This window comes from Malania oleifera, chromosome 4 (assembly GCF_029873635.1).
Source record: "Malania oleifera isolate guangnan ecotype guangnan chromosome 4, ASM2987363v1, whole genome shotgun sequence".
Classification (NCBI taxonomy): Eukaryota; Viridiplantae; Streptophyta; class Magnoliopsida; order Santalales; family Ximeniaceae; genus Malania; species Malania oleifera.
The window spans coordinates 116,189,527-116,207,165 of record NC_080420.1 but is presented as its reverse complement, the minus strand read 5'-3'; the positions used below and the strand labels follow the sequence as shown (position 1 = coordinate 116,207,165).

The window sequence follows — 17,639 nt, the reverse complement described above, 5'->3', positions numbered from 1 at the left end:
TCCCGAGGGTAAACCATCAATGTATCTGTTGACTATTTTCTTCCTACAACTCAGCTTCCTTGTTTTCATTACCATGCTTTCTTTATGCATGTGTTCCACTCAACATGAGTCACATACTCCAACAAAACTTTCTATTTTTTTAGGGAATTTATGGTCATTCCTCAAATTTAAACCTATAGTTACCTAAATGACCAAATTTTGAAGATTTTGCCATTATTATTATTTCAAATCCCGTCACAAATTGTCTTTCAAACTTGCAAAATCTAACATGATCTCTACTACCCCATTACTATTTGATTATAATATTCACGATAAAGTTGGATTTTTTCTAAAAGATCAGGTATAAACTTTATGGCCACATCTCTATTTGATCTTGGATGATGTCTGACCCCTCCTCGCTAGGCGACCATATTTGTCTTGGTTAGGCCGTTGTTTAACCCTTGTCATATGTCATTTGGCCAATGTTTTACTCTACACACTTGATCACTTAGGTTGTCCCAATGCCATAGGAATGTGGTTATCACAGAGCATTGAGCTTCTCATTTTATGCACCCAGCCAAAGGTTGAAAGTTGATGGGGTGCACCTCTTCAATAAGACTAAATGTCTTTCGCATTTATATATACATTGCACCTAATTTATATATATATATATATATATATATATATATATATAAATTAGGTGCAATGTTTATATATACTAATGGAATTTAGTATTGGGAAGTGATCCAACGAGCAACAATTGCACAAGTAAAAATTACGCAACACAAATACGAGACCAGATTTACGTGATTCGGTCCACTGTGACCTACATCCACGGGAGAGCACAAAATTCACTATAACCACCGGGAGAAATATACAAGGAGAAGGAGGAGGCTACTGCCCTCAACTCCTCTCTCACTCTCACTACAAGGATTCACTCTGCCTCACACACAGCTCACCACACCTCTCTACAACATAGCTCTTTGCACTCTCACAATGCAGCTCTCTACATGCACACACACACAACTATCTGTTGCACACAACACAACCACACAACTCACCACAATCTGCTGCACCTCTCCACACAACTCACACACAATTACAAATATATATATATACACATGGAAGGGGGAAGAAGTCAAGTAAGGTTGCTACAAATCAAAGATGGTAGGCAGATTATTGGTGGCCATCCATCTCTAACTTCAACAATTGTGGCTGGGTGGTGCGGCTGCCAACACCCATACGAGCCACACATCCTAACAATCTCCACCTTGGCGAGTATCAACTCCCAAGTCCAAAGTTCCACTTTGATACGAACTCGATCAAGGCAAGTCTTCGAAACTTGGTTCAAACGTCTGAACCATGCAAAGAGTACCGCCTTCTTCGTCAGCAAACCGAACTCGTCTGTCTGTTTCTGACGACGTACCGCTATCATCATTTGAGGTTAAACCACCAACTACTGTGGTTCCCATTAACTGATATAACCCACGAGACTCCTTCCCAGTAAATATCATTGAGTCACGTCGGGTCACCTCCATAGCTCCACATGTGACAGAGATTTGGCAACCCTTAGAATCCAACCGACCAAGGGAGATCAAATTTCTTCGCATCCTTGAAATGAAGTTAACGTTATCCAAAATACGGACCACTCCAACAAGCGTCTTCAGCTTCACAGATCCAATCCCTCTGACATCACATGAAGACCCATCACCAAGTGATACCATACCGCGAACTTCTTTGAAAGAATGGAAAAATTCTTTCTTAAAGCAGACATGAACTGAACTCCTAGAGTCCAAAACCCATCCATCATCGTTTGGATTGTCATGAGCATTCATGTTCTTTCTCATCAATTTCCGGCACTCTCTCTTCATATGGTCATGCTTCTTGCAGTATCGACACTGCACGTTCCTTCGACTAATTTGTTGATATGAGCTGCTCACCGTTACAAGGGCCTCGTCATTACCATGCCATGTGGCATGCTCTAATACATTGACACCATCCCGTGTCTTCTTTTCTTCTTCGTATCTTTTTCGATCTTCACAGTCCCCCTTGAAGTGCCCCTTTTTATCACACCAGTAACATACGACCTCGCTCATGTCTCATCCTCTTGATTTCGAATGCCATTGCTTACCTCCGAGCTTTCGATCTTTGCTTCTTCCTTGTCTCTCACTATTAGCTACCAAAGCTTGCTCATGAGACGCCACAATCAGCTTTCTTAACGTCTCAAAATCTTGAAGTGATGTAATCACATCATCCAACTTTAAGGTATCGTTCCCCACGAGCAATGCAGTTACCAGACCATCCAATGAAGCTGGTAGAGACGACAATAGTAGAAGCGTCTTATCTTCTTCATCAATCTTTACACTAAGACTCAACAACTGGGTCAAAATATTGTTGTAACAATTTATGTGATCAAAAAGACTACTTCTCTCGTTCATTCGAAGTTAATAAAGTTTCTTCTTCAGAAACAATTTATTGGTAAGGGACTTTGACATATACCTTTGCTCCAGTTTCTTCCAAAGCTCCATTGGTGAGGTTTCGTCTAACACTGAATATTTAACTTCATTTTCCAGACACAATTTGTAACGACCCGAATTTTAAATGAAATTTAAATAATAAAGAAAGGAAAATTGGAAAAAGGAAAAGAAGGGAAGCCGCTAAGCTTTGTCGACGAACACATTGTTTCGTCGACGAAGTCTTTAAGAATTTCGTCGACGAACACAGGGCTTCGTCGACGAGAAAATACCAAGAAGGGTTCTAAGGCAGCTTGAATTTCGTCTATGAATATAAGGTCTCGTCGACGAAATTTATGAAGAACTTGTCGACGAAGATCGGGCTCGTCAACGAATTCTGCTGTCTATATATATGAAAAATCAAATTTTTTTTATTCATTTGCAAGCTTCCTATTCACTCTCTCTCTCTCTCCCCTTCGGCTCTCTCACTCTCTCTCTTCGATTTTGGGCTAGTTTTACGCCGGATCAAAGATCTGAGGCTACCACGACGCTCCTGGCGAAGTTCCCTACAAGTTTGCCAAAGCAGATTGTTGAGGAAACGAAGTAGGAAATCATCCCAGAGTTGAGGTAAGGCTTTTTAAGCCAAAGTAGACTTTATGGTAATTATAGAAATTGACGTACGCATGAAAATACTGATGTTTAATACTGGGAGTTTTGAGTTTTAGGGTATTGATCAGAAAATCATACGGGGGTTAGCCTAAGATATTTTGGGGGCTTTCTCAATAGCCAGGTAAGGGAATAAACTAAAGCAGTTATTTTTCATACAAAGTATTATTGATTATGAGTAAATTTATTTTTAGAAAAGCATATGATATACCCGTATATTATAGATGAAATGTACGTTTGAGAAATACTGTTATTATGATGAAACGTATATGTATATATGAGACGATAGAAAAACACGATTTTAGAATATGAAATATGACGTTTAACAGAGCATGTGTGGCATGAATATTAGTTTACGTGAAATGAGATATGATATGTATGCTTTTACGTGTAAAACATATTTTCAGGTATTTTGGAAAGACGAGTTATGCTATATTGAGTTTGACGAATATATGATAAAAGAGTTATTTTTAGAATGTAAATGTCTGAAACGATTCGGCACGAGGCCGTATTTATGTTATCGGCGCGAGGCCGTATTTATTATGCTATCGGCGTGAGGCCGTATTATTATGTTATCGGCACGAGGCCATATTTATGTTATCGGCACGAGGTCGTATTTATGTTATTGGTGCGAGGCTATATATATATTTACTATGATTTTGGCACGAGGCCATACGTATGATTTCGGCGCCAGGTCGTATCTATGTTTTCGGCACGAGGCCGTGTTGATGTTACATATGTTCATGTATTATATGTTATTGCAACCAGGATATAGTTTAATTCAGACCAGGAGCTCGGTACCGTAGCTATGGGTTGATTTTGGCACAAGGCTTTATTAGTACTACCGTCCCACGAGGGGATGGGAGATGGATAGTCGATGAGGCTTTCAGTAGAGTGTAGACGTCCACCAGGCAGTCCGGACCAGGGTGCGGCGGGCCCATCGTACTTACAGACATATTTGATTTGGTAGTGGTCGGCCAGCCATTATCGGGTCCCGCCTTCGGGCTGCACAACCCGTCATGGGGGTAATACATGACATTAGCTAGCTATTCATCTTGGGATGATTTCAGTATTACGAGTTATAACAGATGCTTATGTATGTTATGATTTTATTAGCAAATATGAAAGTACATGATTATCCAGTAGGATATTATGATTATTTTCAGAATTATGAAATGTATTGTATATATATAAGCACTTTAAATGTTCATGTTGCCACACAGCTATATTTTGTTTATTTTCCCTTACTGAGAAGTGTCTCACCCCCAACATTAACATATTTTTCAGGAAATCCAGAGAAACCGGCGGGTCAAGGCCGTTGTTGAGTGAGTGGAGCTTCCCTACTAGAAGGGTAAGCGTTGAACTAGGACTAGGAGATTTTTGTTGTAAGGTCGTAGTGTCATTTTTGACTTTTGAAAGATTGTAAATAAATAAATATAGTATTTTGGGAATGTAAATAACTCTGGTATTATGTTCCATGGTTGAATGATTGAGATTTTATTTTACTACTGCTTAGGCTTCCGCTGTGATTGACAGGTGTGCCCGTTACCCACGAGTCCGAGTTGACTATTTTATCTAATATATTACATTTTGTGTTAAGAAATTGAGGGACGTTACACAATTGGATTGTGCTGACCGTCTTCATCTCTAATTCGGTCCAATCATCATCTTTGAAATCATTTGGTTTCTTCCCAATCAACAGCTTGATCAAGCCTTGATGAACCAAAATATCATTCAGCGTGCTCTGCCATATACTGAAGTTGTTCCGCCCATCAAATTTCTCCACCTCAAACTTTGAAGTGCCAATTCCTACCATTCTGCTCCAAATCTCACAAAATGGACACCGCCAATGGCTCCGGAACAGTTGAAAACCTTAGAAATGGTTCAAACCGCTCGAAAAATCAACCCAAAATGGCTCCGAAAGGCCCAATCGAACTTTTGGTCAAATTGGTCAACAAAAGTCAACTCTCCGTTAACTTTTACGGAATATTCCCTCCATTAACGGAATATTCTTGATGGCATTAATGGCCACTAACGCCATCTGTTGACGTGGTGTCGCGGTCCCCACCTGCTGACGTGTCCCGAGGCCCACCTACTGATGTGACACCGGGCCCACCTCCTGTGGGGGCCCACCTGCTGACGTGGCATCGGGGCCCACCCCCTATGGGACCCACTACTGACGTGACATTGTGGTGGGACCCACTTGCTGACGTGGCACACGGACTACTGACGTGTCGCTGTCCCCCGCTGGCGTGGCTGCTAATTGTGTAGCTTACTCAGCGCTGACGTGGCAAGATGACGGGGCCTGGCACTTACTAAAGCGGCACTGACTCAGCGCTTACGTGACCGCTAACGTCAACGTCTTTAACCTCTGGACGTGCACCATACTTTCACCGGCACTTGGGGGCGCGTGACAACCTTTCCCGATCAGCCGCCGGTGCGTAGGAGCACGTGACAATGCGGTCTTTCCGCCAGTGGAGCACGTGAGCGCGTGCGGCTTCGTCCAAGCTCCGTTCAAACTCTGGTTACTGCCGTTAGCTTCGTCTCAACGAGAGGAATCTTGTGGTGGTCTCAAATTTGAGTTTCGAGCTACTGGGCAGAGGCTCAAACCTAAGAATTTTGCTTCGATCCGACGATTTTGCTCCAACCTTGCTCTGATACCATTTGTTAGGAAGTGATCCAACGAGCAACAATCGCATAATTAAAAATTACGCAACACAAATACGAGACCAGATTTACGTCGTTCGGTCCACTGTGACCTACATCCACAAGAGAGCACAAAATCCACTATAACCATCGGGAGAAATATACAAGGAGAAGGAGGAGGCTACTGCCCTCAACTCTTCTCTCACTCTCACTACAAGGATTCACTCTGCCTCACACACAGCTCACCACACCTCTCTACAACACAGCTTTCTGTACTCTCACAATGCAACTCTCTACATGCACACACATATAGCTGTCTGTTGCACACAACAAAGTCGCACAACTCACCACAATCTGCTGCACCTCTTCACACAACTCACACACAATTACAAACATATATATATATATATCTATATATATATATATATATATATATATATATATATATACATGGGAGGGGGAAGAAGTCAAGTAAGGCTGCTGCAAATCAAAGATGGTAGGCAGATTATTGGTGGTCGTCCATCTCCAGCTTCAACAATTGTGGCCGGGTGATGCGGCTGCTGACACCCATACGAGCCACACATCCTAACAATTAGTACACATGCCAACATGTCATTTCTCAATCAGTTGCTAGAAACATTTCATTCAATATAAACATCCACGCTTTCATATGTTTACAATATGGTTAATTTTTCACTTTCTTATTTCGAGCTCCTTTGAAAGCCAAAACCCTATGCAACTCTTCAATTCTTTGATCTTCATTAACCAAGCATCTTGTCTTTTGATCCTTAGCTTATATTTCTTCCTTAATCAACTACGTGCCTATATTTAATTCCTTTGTTTTACTTGATTATCCCTTCCCCCTTTGATTTGTTTCATCCTTAAGAATTATCTTGTTTTCATGGCTCACCATGGGAATTTGATTTTGTGTTGCAATGTCAAGGAGAAATCCATGTCTTAATTTCATTTAATTTCTTTTTCCATGAACAAGGAAGTTGTGTGTGAAGCTAGTCCTTTCTTTGAGTACGCTAGCAACCAGCTCCATGTGGGAGAGTTTGTGAAGTAGGTGGTGTTGAGGTTGAATTTTCTAGTACCACATATGTTAAAATCGTCCAGCTATAAATCCAAAAAGCTTTCCCTAAGACTAGTGCCAAATCTTATACATTTTCCTTGGTCCCTATGAGTCGACATATCATTAGGAGAATTATTACATGCATTCTAAGTTCATTCTCCATCTTGCTATGCCAAAGTGTGACAAAACAGAAAAATAAATTAGGTTACTAAATATTTTATCAACTAATAATGGTTTATGCTATTAAGCTAAAACTTAATGTGTTCAAAATAAATACAAACACAATATCTCACAAATTTAAAGGAGACGAAATACAAACTCTTTTATATTGGCTTGGCTCTCCCAAACTTACATGTACTGTTTCAAGGGAAGGCAATCACACACTTTTTTTTTAAATGAGAAAGAAGAAATAAAAATGGATCCTCTCAATGGACTGATTTTCAAATGAAGGCACAAGGACATTAAACTTCAAGCAAGATTATCAAGGCCTGAAACAAAGAATTTTATAGCACTCTCGAAAAGAAAGCATGATAAAGAAATTTGAGAGTTCGAGAGTAGAAAAGCTTATTAGTGTATTTTTATCATACACTTGTATATTGAGGTTTTATAACTTATTCATAGGCTTGGTGGTCAAGGAAAGTTAATGATGCTAGTTAGAGCCTATTATAGGTTGTCGACCGCATACTACTTGATAAAGGAGTAACCAACCACCAGTAAAGGAGTAAGCTGACTGTCCCCAGGGTAATGCGATCCCATTTTGCCCATGATGAAGATAACGTATGAGATTAACATCTAAAAAAATCAAAATAAAAAAGTAACCAACTAAAAGTCTTCAAGCTTCAAGTTCAAATGGTTCCATATGAACTTTCCAATAGTAAATATGTATTAATCTCAGACTCAGAGATGTTACTCCAGAATAGTTTGCTATCACTAAATCCAAGATTATTAAACCTTGGGCCAGCATATTGTCATTCCCCATTTACTAAGTTTGTACATGTATCCATAACAAGCCAGCATGTAGGAGGATGCCTAATTTTATAGTAGACCCTAAACCTTTCCTTCTTTTGCAAGGACATTTTTCGATTGCGGGTTTCGCCCCCGTCTCGGTCCCAAATGGTTGGCATATCCTTTTAGGCTTCACTTACCGTTGTAAGTACTGGGGTTTATTAGGCTGATCTTAAAGTTGACATTTTTCAAGACTTCCTTGTCCTGAAAAAATGCCCAGTTTTGCCAGGCACTGTAAAAATCTTTCTAGAGTGTTTTTACCAGCGGCAACCTCTACTAAAGGCCATAGAAACTGCTGCTATGTGAAAGGCTAGATGCTGAATGGCTACTCTGCTATGTTAACTGAAATTGTGATCATGTGATGAGAACATTTGATTCCAGCAACATCATGCATATTCTGATGAAAATAAACTCATTTGATTGTGTAAAATTTTCATGTAACTCACAGCTGTAAATAAAGTCATCCCCTATCCAGAATTAAAATGGGAACAGCACACAACAGACGTGACTTATGATCACATTAAAAATGAGTTAGAGTTTTGAATTTTAATAGCCCAACACAGAACAATTTTTTCAGGACATACCATAAGCAAGAAATTCATCCAATATATTATGAATGGTTACATGAGCACACTCAAGTGGTGGATAAACAGCATGGTACGTTTTTCAGAATGTGCAGAATAAAACAGCCTATGACAGCTCAGAAGGTTTGGAGACTGGTTATTCACCAGACTTTCCCACAAACCCCGATAATTTTAGAACCCAAGAGCTACAACATAAACATCATGTTCAAGAATAGGAAACACGTCCTTCGACTATCAGACATTTTCCAAGAGATGTGGTCAAATATTAAACTCCACGATCATGCTTGGGGCTGGCATCTGATGCAAATAGCTGGTAAAGGAAGCAGAAACTCTCAATAAAATATTTACAACTTTCTCGTGCTCCAATTTTCACCAGCTGTAAATTTCAGCCAATGGAGGGCTGGAAAGAATGGCAGTTTCTCTGAAGAAGGTTTGTCTCCTCTGTTATTCATAAAGTCGGTAGCAATTGTCCATTAGCAAGCCTTCAGCTGAATGTAAGTTGTAACACACCGCATCATAGTCTAGTAAGACTCATCATTTTCCTAAAAAAGAAAAGGTTGAGTAAATTTTTGTTTTTAATAGAAAGGCTAGTAAATTACTCAAATACTATATAGATAAGTTCCACGGCTCAAAAGATCTGTCCAATATAATAAGTATAAATAAATGAATTAAAATAAAAACTCCTTTTGATTTCATCCAAAAGGACCCTTTTTTCATTCCTATTCTCAGAGCCCAACTAAGTTTTTTTTGGCTATGGTAACCGGCACTGACGCATTTCAACATTTTTGGTGAGTAGTTGGTATTACTTCAGAGCATGACATGTGAGCACACTATTATGGCATAAGTTCACCACATGCCACTCTTTTTTCCCCTCTCCAAGCCCACAACTCTCCTGAAACAGAGCGTGCCACAATTGAAATAATTCTAATCATGCTCAAAGCACAATCCAACAGATTTCTAGTCCCTATAAGAAGAAAATGGTTGAAACTCATCATTGGGACTTTGGATTTGGAGGAATCCTCAAACCTGATTTCTAAAATTCTCCATGAAGATATTCTTGGCCATAACAATGCCTATCCTCGATAATATTGGCACCTTCAAAGGAAGAGCAAATCATTTACAATAGGAATGCATTTTTCCATAAGAAGACTTGAAGGATGCCAATTATCAGAAGGTTTGAGTAGCAAACTTCCCATTTCCAACAGTATACTGAAGTTGCAACACACAAAATCCCTTATTTTGAGTATCTTTATCCAGGCACATGGACCCAAGTTACCCATAAGAAAGACTTGGAAGTGGAAATGCCAAAGCATCTTTATAGCTAAAACATAATTCTATTCAAAGAGCTTCCGTATGTCTAACCCACCTTCAGAATAGGGTTTACAGATCTTGGGCCAGCTGATTTGCACCCTTGGAATTTGTGTCATTCTCCTTCCATAAGAAACCCATTAACTTCTTCTCAACTGGGAGGAGCAAAACAGAATTCCAGAAGCTCTGATGATTCATCAGAACATACATACTGAGCAGGAGCCTAGCATAGGAAAGGTTCTCAGCGGTCCAGTTATAAATATTTGTGGAGATTTTTTTTTCCTTAAGCTGGGACATTCCTACTTAATGATTTCTTGTGACCAGGGCAAGACCAAGGTGTCTCACAGGAAAGGAGCCTTCTGCCACTCCAAGGGTTTGGATGATGCCCCATTTAACAGTCACAGTGAAAATAGATGACTTGGCAGGATTAGCTTGGAGCCCCAAGCCTTTAGAGCAGGTGAAGAACATTTTGAATGCATGCCCATGGGAGAAAAATAGCATGTCATCAGCAAAACATAGATTTGCGATACCCACTTTAATAAATTTTTGGTGATATTTAAGCTCACCATGAGTAGCAGCCCCTTCAAGAAGTTTTGTGAGGAATTCCATTACAATGACAAAGAGGTAGGAGGAAATTGAATCCCACTGCCTAACACCTTTTTCTCCCTTGTAAAAACCCTTCAGAGAACCATTTATGGAAAGAGAAAAGAAAGGGGAGGTTATGCACTCTTTAACCCAGCCAGCAGACATAGATGAATCCTTACCGAATATTTGCTGGGGCATCCGCTACGAGCGACGCGTTGCACTTGTACCACCTAGGTGTAGCGAAAAGTGGGGCGAGGGTGGGCTAGGACGTCGCCTTGAAGCGACGTCGGCGCTCAGGTACGGTGTCAAATATGCGAAACTTGGAATATAGGGACACTTCCGGGTAGAAGTATGGAAATTGTGGATACAATGATCAAAAGAAGAATTAATATAACTTGCCTTCAAGAAACTAAGTGGATGGGGGAGGAAGCTAGAGAAATTGATAAATGGGGATTTAAACTTTGGTACACTGGAAAAGAAAAACATAAGAATTGAGTAAGAATTATTATAGACAAAAACCTAAAAGATAGCGCTGTTAATGTAAATAGAGTAGGGGATAGAATTATAAAAATCAAGATGGTATTAGGACAAGAGATAATAAATATCATTAGTGCTTATGCTCCTCAAGTCGGCTTTGAAAGAACCCGAAACGTGATAATGGGTTTATATATATATAAAGAGAGGGACATTTTGGTAAAAGAGCAGATTCGTCGACGAAGCCTGTGTTCTTCTCGTCAACGAAATTCAAAGACTCGTTGACAAGGAGAAGCCGAGGGGTCTCAGAAAAACCGGCGATCTCAGATTGGTCGACGAGACCACCGATTCGTCGACGAAGCCAGTGAAAGATTCGTCGACGAAGGCACCATTTCGTCGACAAAATTGAGCCTAAAAGAAATTTCTCATTACTTCTTCATTAAGAAATCTCAAACTTATCTCTCTCTCTCTCTAAACCTCTCCCTACTCTCTCTCTCTCTAGATTTTTTCACCGATCGTTGATAGAATCGGGAAACGGAAGTTACCACGAGGATCGTGGAAGGATTCTCTACAACTTCTAAGGATCAGAATCTCGTTTCGGAGGTTTTCGGGTTTTGGCGAAAAATCGAGGTAAGATTCGGTTTTCATTTCTGATCTGGTAGTTTTGTAGAGGATGGTCTTGTGAGTATATTCTATACTATGATTTGTACGTTTTGAAACTCGGTTCGCTGTTTAGGAGCCTTGGAGTTCGGGATTTGTTATACGGGGTTAAGGTAAGGAGAATTATGTTTATATTGGTTCTTTTTGAAATCGGACTCGGTGGAACTATGGTCCACAGTCCTGTGTGTGTTTTGGCTACTCATTTGGAGGGATCTAACAGAGAAAACTATGGATTTTTCATTATTGCAGTTTTGGGAAAAAGGGGGCGACGGGTTGAATCCCGGGTTTTGTTGAAAACCGAGTATATGTGTGATTTATACTATGATATTGGGATGGCCGTGCCTTGACTTTGTTTAAACTGTATTTGTTTGGAAAACCATGATTTAGATTACCAAATGAGTGTGGTTTGTTTGGTTATATGAGAATGCATGTGTATGTGATATGCTGAATTGCTGATAGGAACGCGGTTCCAAAATGATTCCAGGTACTAAGAGTGTCTGGCTCTATATTCGAGGGCATGTGTTAATCACCTGCCACGTAGGCAAGAGTGTCCGGCTCTATATCCGAGGGCGTGAGCCTATTCCAGAAGATCAGGCCGAAGGGTGTGAATCCACCAGTTAGCGCCGGTACGATGCCATGGGAGTCAAGGACTAGCCATATACTGGTGGCGCCGTGCTTCGCGGGTTGGCTACAGGCCAACGCCTTGGGCCAATGAGTGTGACGACACTGTGTATTACTAATCATATGTGTGTATTGTGACGGGACTGCGTATAAATGGCTGCCGTATGCGTCCGTGTATGCATTGTGTGAATTAGTCCTGGATTGCATTCAACTGCGTGTATGTTGTATCATCATAACACTCAAATGCCACACACTGATATAACCTGTGTTATTCCTTACTGAGAGGTGTCTCACCCCTGCTGTACGTATATTTTTATAGGTCCTTCGAGTAACCGGAACTAGCGTCCTGGTGTAGGGAGCGTAGTGACCGGTGTACTGTGTTTAGCGTTGGGTAAGTGCAAGGACTGTAGTTTGTTGGGTTGCCATTTTAAGTGGTATTTGGGCACCCAGTTTGTACGTTTTGTTAGAGTCATGTTCTACTCTTGTATAGATTCTGGTATGGTACTGCATATGTTGATATAAAATGACTTTTTTTTCGTTGCGTATATGATTGTGGTTGGATGTGTTTAGGGTGCCTGGGAACCCCACGGGGTCGGACCCTTATCCATTGTACTGTATCTATGATGATTTGTATGATACAGGAACAAGTTAGGTTATATTTTCACCCCTAGGTCCCATTATAGGGTTCGGGGCATGACAGCTTGGTATCAGAGCTAACCAGGTTACTAGATCTTGTAGACTTGGTTAGGCTTAGTTTTGAGTACATACCAGAGTATAGGATGCGGATATGGGTAGAGTTGGTTGAGAGTTGTTCGGTTGCTAGACCGGGATTTGTCGACGGTATTCTGTGTTTTTCCTGGGATGACGATTCTAGTAAAAGCAAGGTAGATCATTGATGACATTCGTGTCGGTGTGATAGGACAGACCTAGACCTGGCAGGGAGTAGTTAACACGATTAGTGTAGATCATGGTGTTAACTGTATGTGTTGTAGGGATACTGATAGATTCTTATTGTGTTGCAGCATGGAGCCCAAGGAAAATAACCTGGGAAGTGGCTCCGAGGAGACTGCGAGTAATGAGTCTCCTTCTGTGCCTCGAGGTTTGACGAGGCAAGTGTTACGGGAGATCGGGCGGAGTGTGAGGAGACGCGAGCGCTCTCCTACTGCTGCAGGGTGCACCATTGAGAGGTTCACACGCATGCATCCTCCGACGTTCTCTGGAGGACATGACCCAACGACAGCAGAGGACTGGATGGAAAAGACTGAGAGGATCCTGGAGGTCCTGCACTGCACGGATAGGCAACGAGTTCTTTATGCCACCTTCCAGCTGTCTGGGGAGGCGGGTTGATGGTGGACTGCAGTGAATCTGCTGAAGAAACAAAGAGGTGGTCCTGAGGAGATGACATGGAGTCGTTTCAAGGAAGTGTTCTTTGACAGATACTTCCCGGCTTCAATACGTGATGCGAAGGCAGATGAGTTTTCTGCTCTGACGCGGGGGAGTTTGACGGTGCAGGGGTATGCGGCTCGATACATAGAGCTGTCCCGTTTTGCACCATGTATGATCTCGAGTGAGTATAAGAAGATTCGGAGGTTCGAGAAGGGTTTGAGGAAGGATATTCGTAGACTGGTGGGTATGCTTTAAATCCGCGAGTTCTCGGTATTGGTGGATAAGGCCACGGTGATCAAGACTGGTATTCGAGAGGATGAGGCAGATCAGGAATCGAGGGAGAGGACAGTAACTTCTGGTTCTCAGATAGATCTCGTCAAGGATTGTGGAAGAAAATGAGCAAGGGCTCAGATTACCGCCAGAATACAGAGCGCTAGGATTCTCAAATGAGCTAGATTGGTGGTCGTTGTACCAGATGTCACAGGCGGCACGAGGGTGAGTGCCGGTCATTTGGGGGTAGTTGCTACAACTATGGCTAGCCAGGCCACATGTCTCGTGATTATCGAGCACCGAGGCGAGACGTGCCTGCACTTAGTGGGGACTGAGGGAGCAACCAGATACCTCGGGGAACCGCTCAGACGAATGCAACTCCGGCCAGAATATACTCTCTTACTCCAGCGGATGCTGAGCATGCAGGTAACGTGGTGACAGGTACCTTATTATTGCTTTCGAATAAAGCTTCTGTTTTGTTTGATTCGAGTGCAACCCATTCCTTTGTATCTGTGAATTTTGTGGAACAATGTGGGGTTGAGATCCGAGACATGAATGAGGTATTATCTGTTACTACGCCATGTGGGAGTGTATCTTTCTGTAGGAAGATGTTGGAGGACTGCCCAGTGGTAATTCAGGAGAAGCTACTAACGGCAAATCTTGTGGTATACGACATGTTGGGGTTTGATGTCATTGTGGGGATGGATTGGTTGTTCTCCAGTTATGTTGTGATCGACTATCGTAGGAAGGTGGTAGTTTTCAGATCTCCTGGGGAGCAAGAGTACGAATTCGTGGGATCGTGTGTGCGTTCAGCGCCACAGATTCTGTCGGTACTACAGGCGAGGAGGCTACTCTTGGACGAATGTCAGGGATACCTAACTTGTATGAAGGAACCGCCGCGGGATGAGTTGAGACTCGAGGACATTCGGGTAGTCAGCGAGTTCCCGGATGTGTTTCCGAATGATTTACCTGGTATACCTCCAGATCGTAAGGTGGAGTTTGCAATAGAATTGCTGCCCGGTAAGGCACTGATCTCTAAAGCTCCGTACCGGATGGCTCCAGCAGAATTTCGGGAGTTGAAGGAATAGTTGCAGGAATTACTGGACAGGGGATTCATTCGACCTAGTGTTTCACCCTAGGGAGCTCCAGTATTGTTTGTGAAGAAGAAGGACGGATCGATGCGGATGTGCATTGACTACCGTGAGATTAACAAGGTAACTGTGAAGAATCGCTATCCTTTACCTCGTATAAATGATCTTTTTGACCAGTTGCAGGGGACACGGGTCTTTTCGAAGATCGACTTGCGGTCAGAATATCATCAGGTCAGGGTTAGAGCGGAGGATGTAGCGAAGACTGCTTTCCGAACCAGATATGGCCACTACGAGTTCTTAGTCATACCTTTTGGGTTGACGAATGCACCGGCGGTGTTCATGGATCTGATGAACAAGGTTTTCCATGAGTACCTAGATTGATTCGTAGTGGTATTCATTGATGACATTTTGGTATACTCGAGGAGTACGGAAGAGCACATTGAACTTTTGAGGTTAGTATTACAGATTCTGCAGGAAAAGAGGTTGTATGCTAAATTGAAGAAGTGTGAATTCTGGTTGAGTCAGATTGCGTTCTTAGGCCATGTGGTTACTGGGGATGGTATATCAGTTGATCCTAACAAGATTGAAGTTGTGGTCGACTGGGTAAGGCCGAAGAATGTACAGGAGGTTCGGAGTTTTCAGGGACTGGCGGGTTACTATCGTTGGTTCGTAGAGGGTTTCTCTAAACTGTTTGGACCTCTAACACGATTGACCAGGAAATGAGTGCAGTTTGAGTGAACCAGTGATTGCGAGCAGTGCTTTCAGGAGTTGAAGCACCGGCTGATTACTGCTCCAGTGTTGACCATTCCTTCAGGGGATGGTGGATTTGTGATTTATAGCGACGCATCTCTGAAAGGCTTGGGATGTGTGCTTATGCAGCAGGGTAAGGTAGTGGCGTATGTCTCTCGACAATTGAAAGAGTATGAGAAAAATTACCCTATGCATGATCTGGAATTGGCTGCTGTTGTATATGCGCTGAAGATCTAGCGACATTTTTTGTACGGGGTGCAGTGTGAGATCTTCACAGACCATAAGAGCCTCAAGTATTTCTTCACACAGAAAGAGTTGAACATGAGGCAGAGGCGGTGGCTAGAGTTAATTAAAGACTACGATTGCACGATCAGTTATCACCTAGGGAAGGCTAATGTGGTGACTGATGCGTTGAGTCAGAAGTCAGGGCCTACGGCTGTATCTGCGGTTGTAACTCAGTGTCACATCAGATAGTATTTGGAAAGCTCAGGTATAGAGTTGGTGGTTAGTAATCATCAGGCTTATCTTGTTGGTTTGGTGGTCCAACCGACTTTGTTTGAGCGTATAAAAGCCGCACAGGCTAGTAATGCAGAGTTGGCAGAGGTTAGGGAAAAGGTACGGCAGGGACTGGCTACAGAGTTTAATATCTCCGAGGGAGGTGTGTTGAGATTTGGGAACAGACTATGTGTTCTGAATGATGATGAGATCAGAAGGATGATTTTGGAGGAAGCGCATCGTTCTATGTATACGGTACATCCCGGTAGTACAAAGATGTATCGGGACTTGCGCAAGACCTTCTAGTGGTTTGGTATGAAGAGGCAGATTGCTCAATTCGTGGAGCAGTGTCTGACGTGTCAGCAAGTGAAAGTTGAACATCAGACGCCGACAGGGCCGTTGCAGCCTTTGCCTATTCCGGTGTGGAAATGAGAGCATATTTCTATGGATTTTGTGACCAGATTGCCGCCAGCGCTTCAAGGGCAGAATGTTATCTGGGTGATCGTGGATAGATTGACGAAATCTACTCATTTCATACTAATGAGAGTTAGCTATCCCTGGAGTAGGCTAGCAGAGTTGTATGTGCATGAGATTGTGAGAATGCACAGAGTACCGGTGTCCATTGTGTCGGATCGAGATCCGAGGTTTACTTCTCGATTCTGGACGAGCTTGCAGGAGGCATTAGGGACGAAACTTACTTTCAGTACGGCGTTCCACCCCCAGACTGATGGACAGTCGGAGAGGACGAAACAGATATTGGAGGATATGTTGCGAGCTTGTGTGTTAGACTTTGGTGGTAGCTGGATACAGTTTATGCCACTTGTGGAGTTCGCTTATAACAACAGCTTCCAGTCTAGTATCAGGATGGCACCGTTCGAGGCTTTGTATGGTCGGAGGTGTCGATCTCCCTTGTGTTGGGATGAGGTTGGTGAACGTCAGGTGTTAGGACCTGAACTTGTGCAGCAGGCGTCTGAGAAGGTGGGTTTGATTCGGGAGAGGATTAAATCAGCTCAGAGTCGGCAAAAGAGTTATGCAAATGTTCACCGCCGTGAGTTAAGAGTTCGAAGTGGGAGGTAAGGTATTTCTACGTATTGTTCTAATGAAAGGGGTGATGAGATTTGGGAGAAAGGGCAAGCTGAGCCCGAGGTATATCGAACCATTCGAGGTACTTGAGCGAGTGGGTCCGGTAGCCTATAGAGTTACATTACCTCCAGCACTTTCGAGGGTCCATGATGTGTTTCACGTCTCCATGTTGAGAAAGTACGCGTTGGATCCTTCACATGTTATTAGTTATGATGAGTTGGAAATTGGGGATACTTTAGCGTATAAGGAGATACCTATTCAGGTTCTGAACCGTAAAGTTCAGAAGCTTCGTACCAGAGAGATACCGTTAGTGAAGGTATTGTGGCGAAATCATGAGGTTGAGGAAGCTTCTTGGGAACTGGAAACGGAAATACGCCGGAAGTATCCACAGTTGTTTTGAGCACTTGTACATGATCCTACTATGGGTTGGGATAGGTGGTTAGTCGTCGGGAGTGTGTGTGTATTGTGAACTCCTGAGACCATTGTATATGTAACCACGGTATTCTTCCGC

At 42.4% G+C, this 17,639-nt stretch overlaps 1 protein-coding gene across 1 annotated transcript in view; it reads right to left on the bottom strand.

Annotated features, from left to right (window-relative positions):
• Window positions 1-8,407: 8,407 nt before the first annotated feature.
• LOC131154294 (uncharacterized) overlaps window positions 8,408-17,639 on the bottom strand; it is a 55,433-nt gene continuing 46,201 nt past the window's right edge. Inside the window, exon 5 of the mRNA XM_058106975.1 lies at window positions 8,408-8,947. The gene's annotated coding sequence lies outside the window, so the exon portion shown is untranslated. The remainder of the gene's footprint in view (window positions 8,948-17,639) is intronic.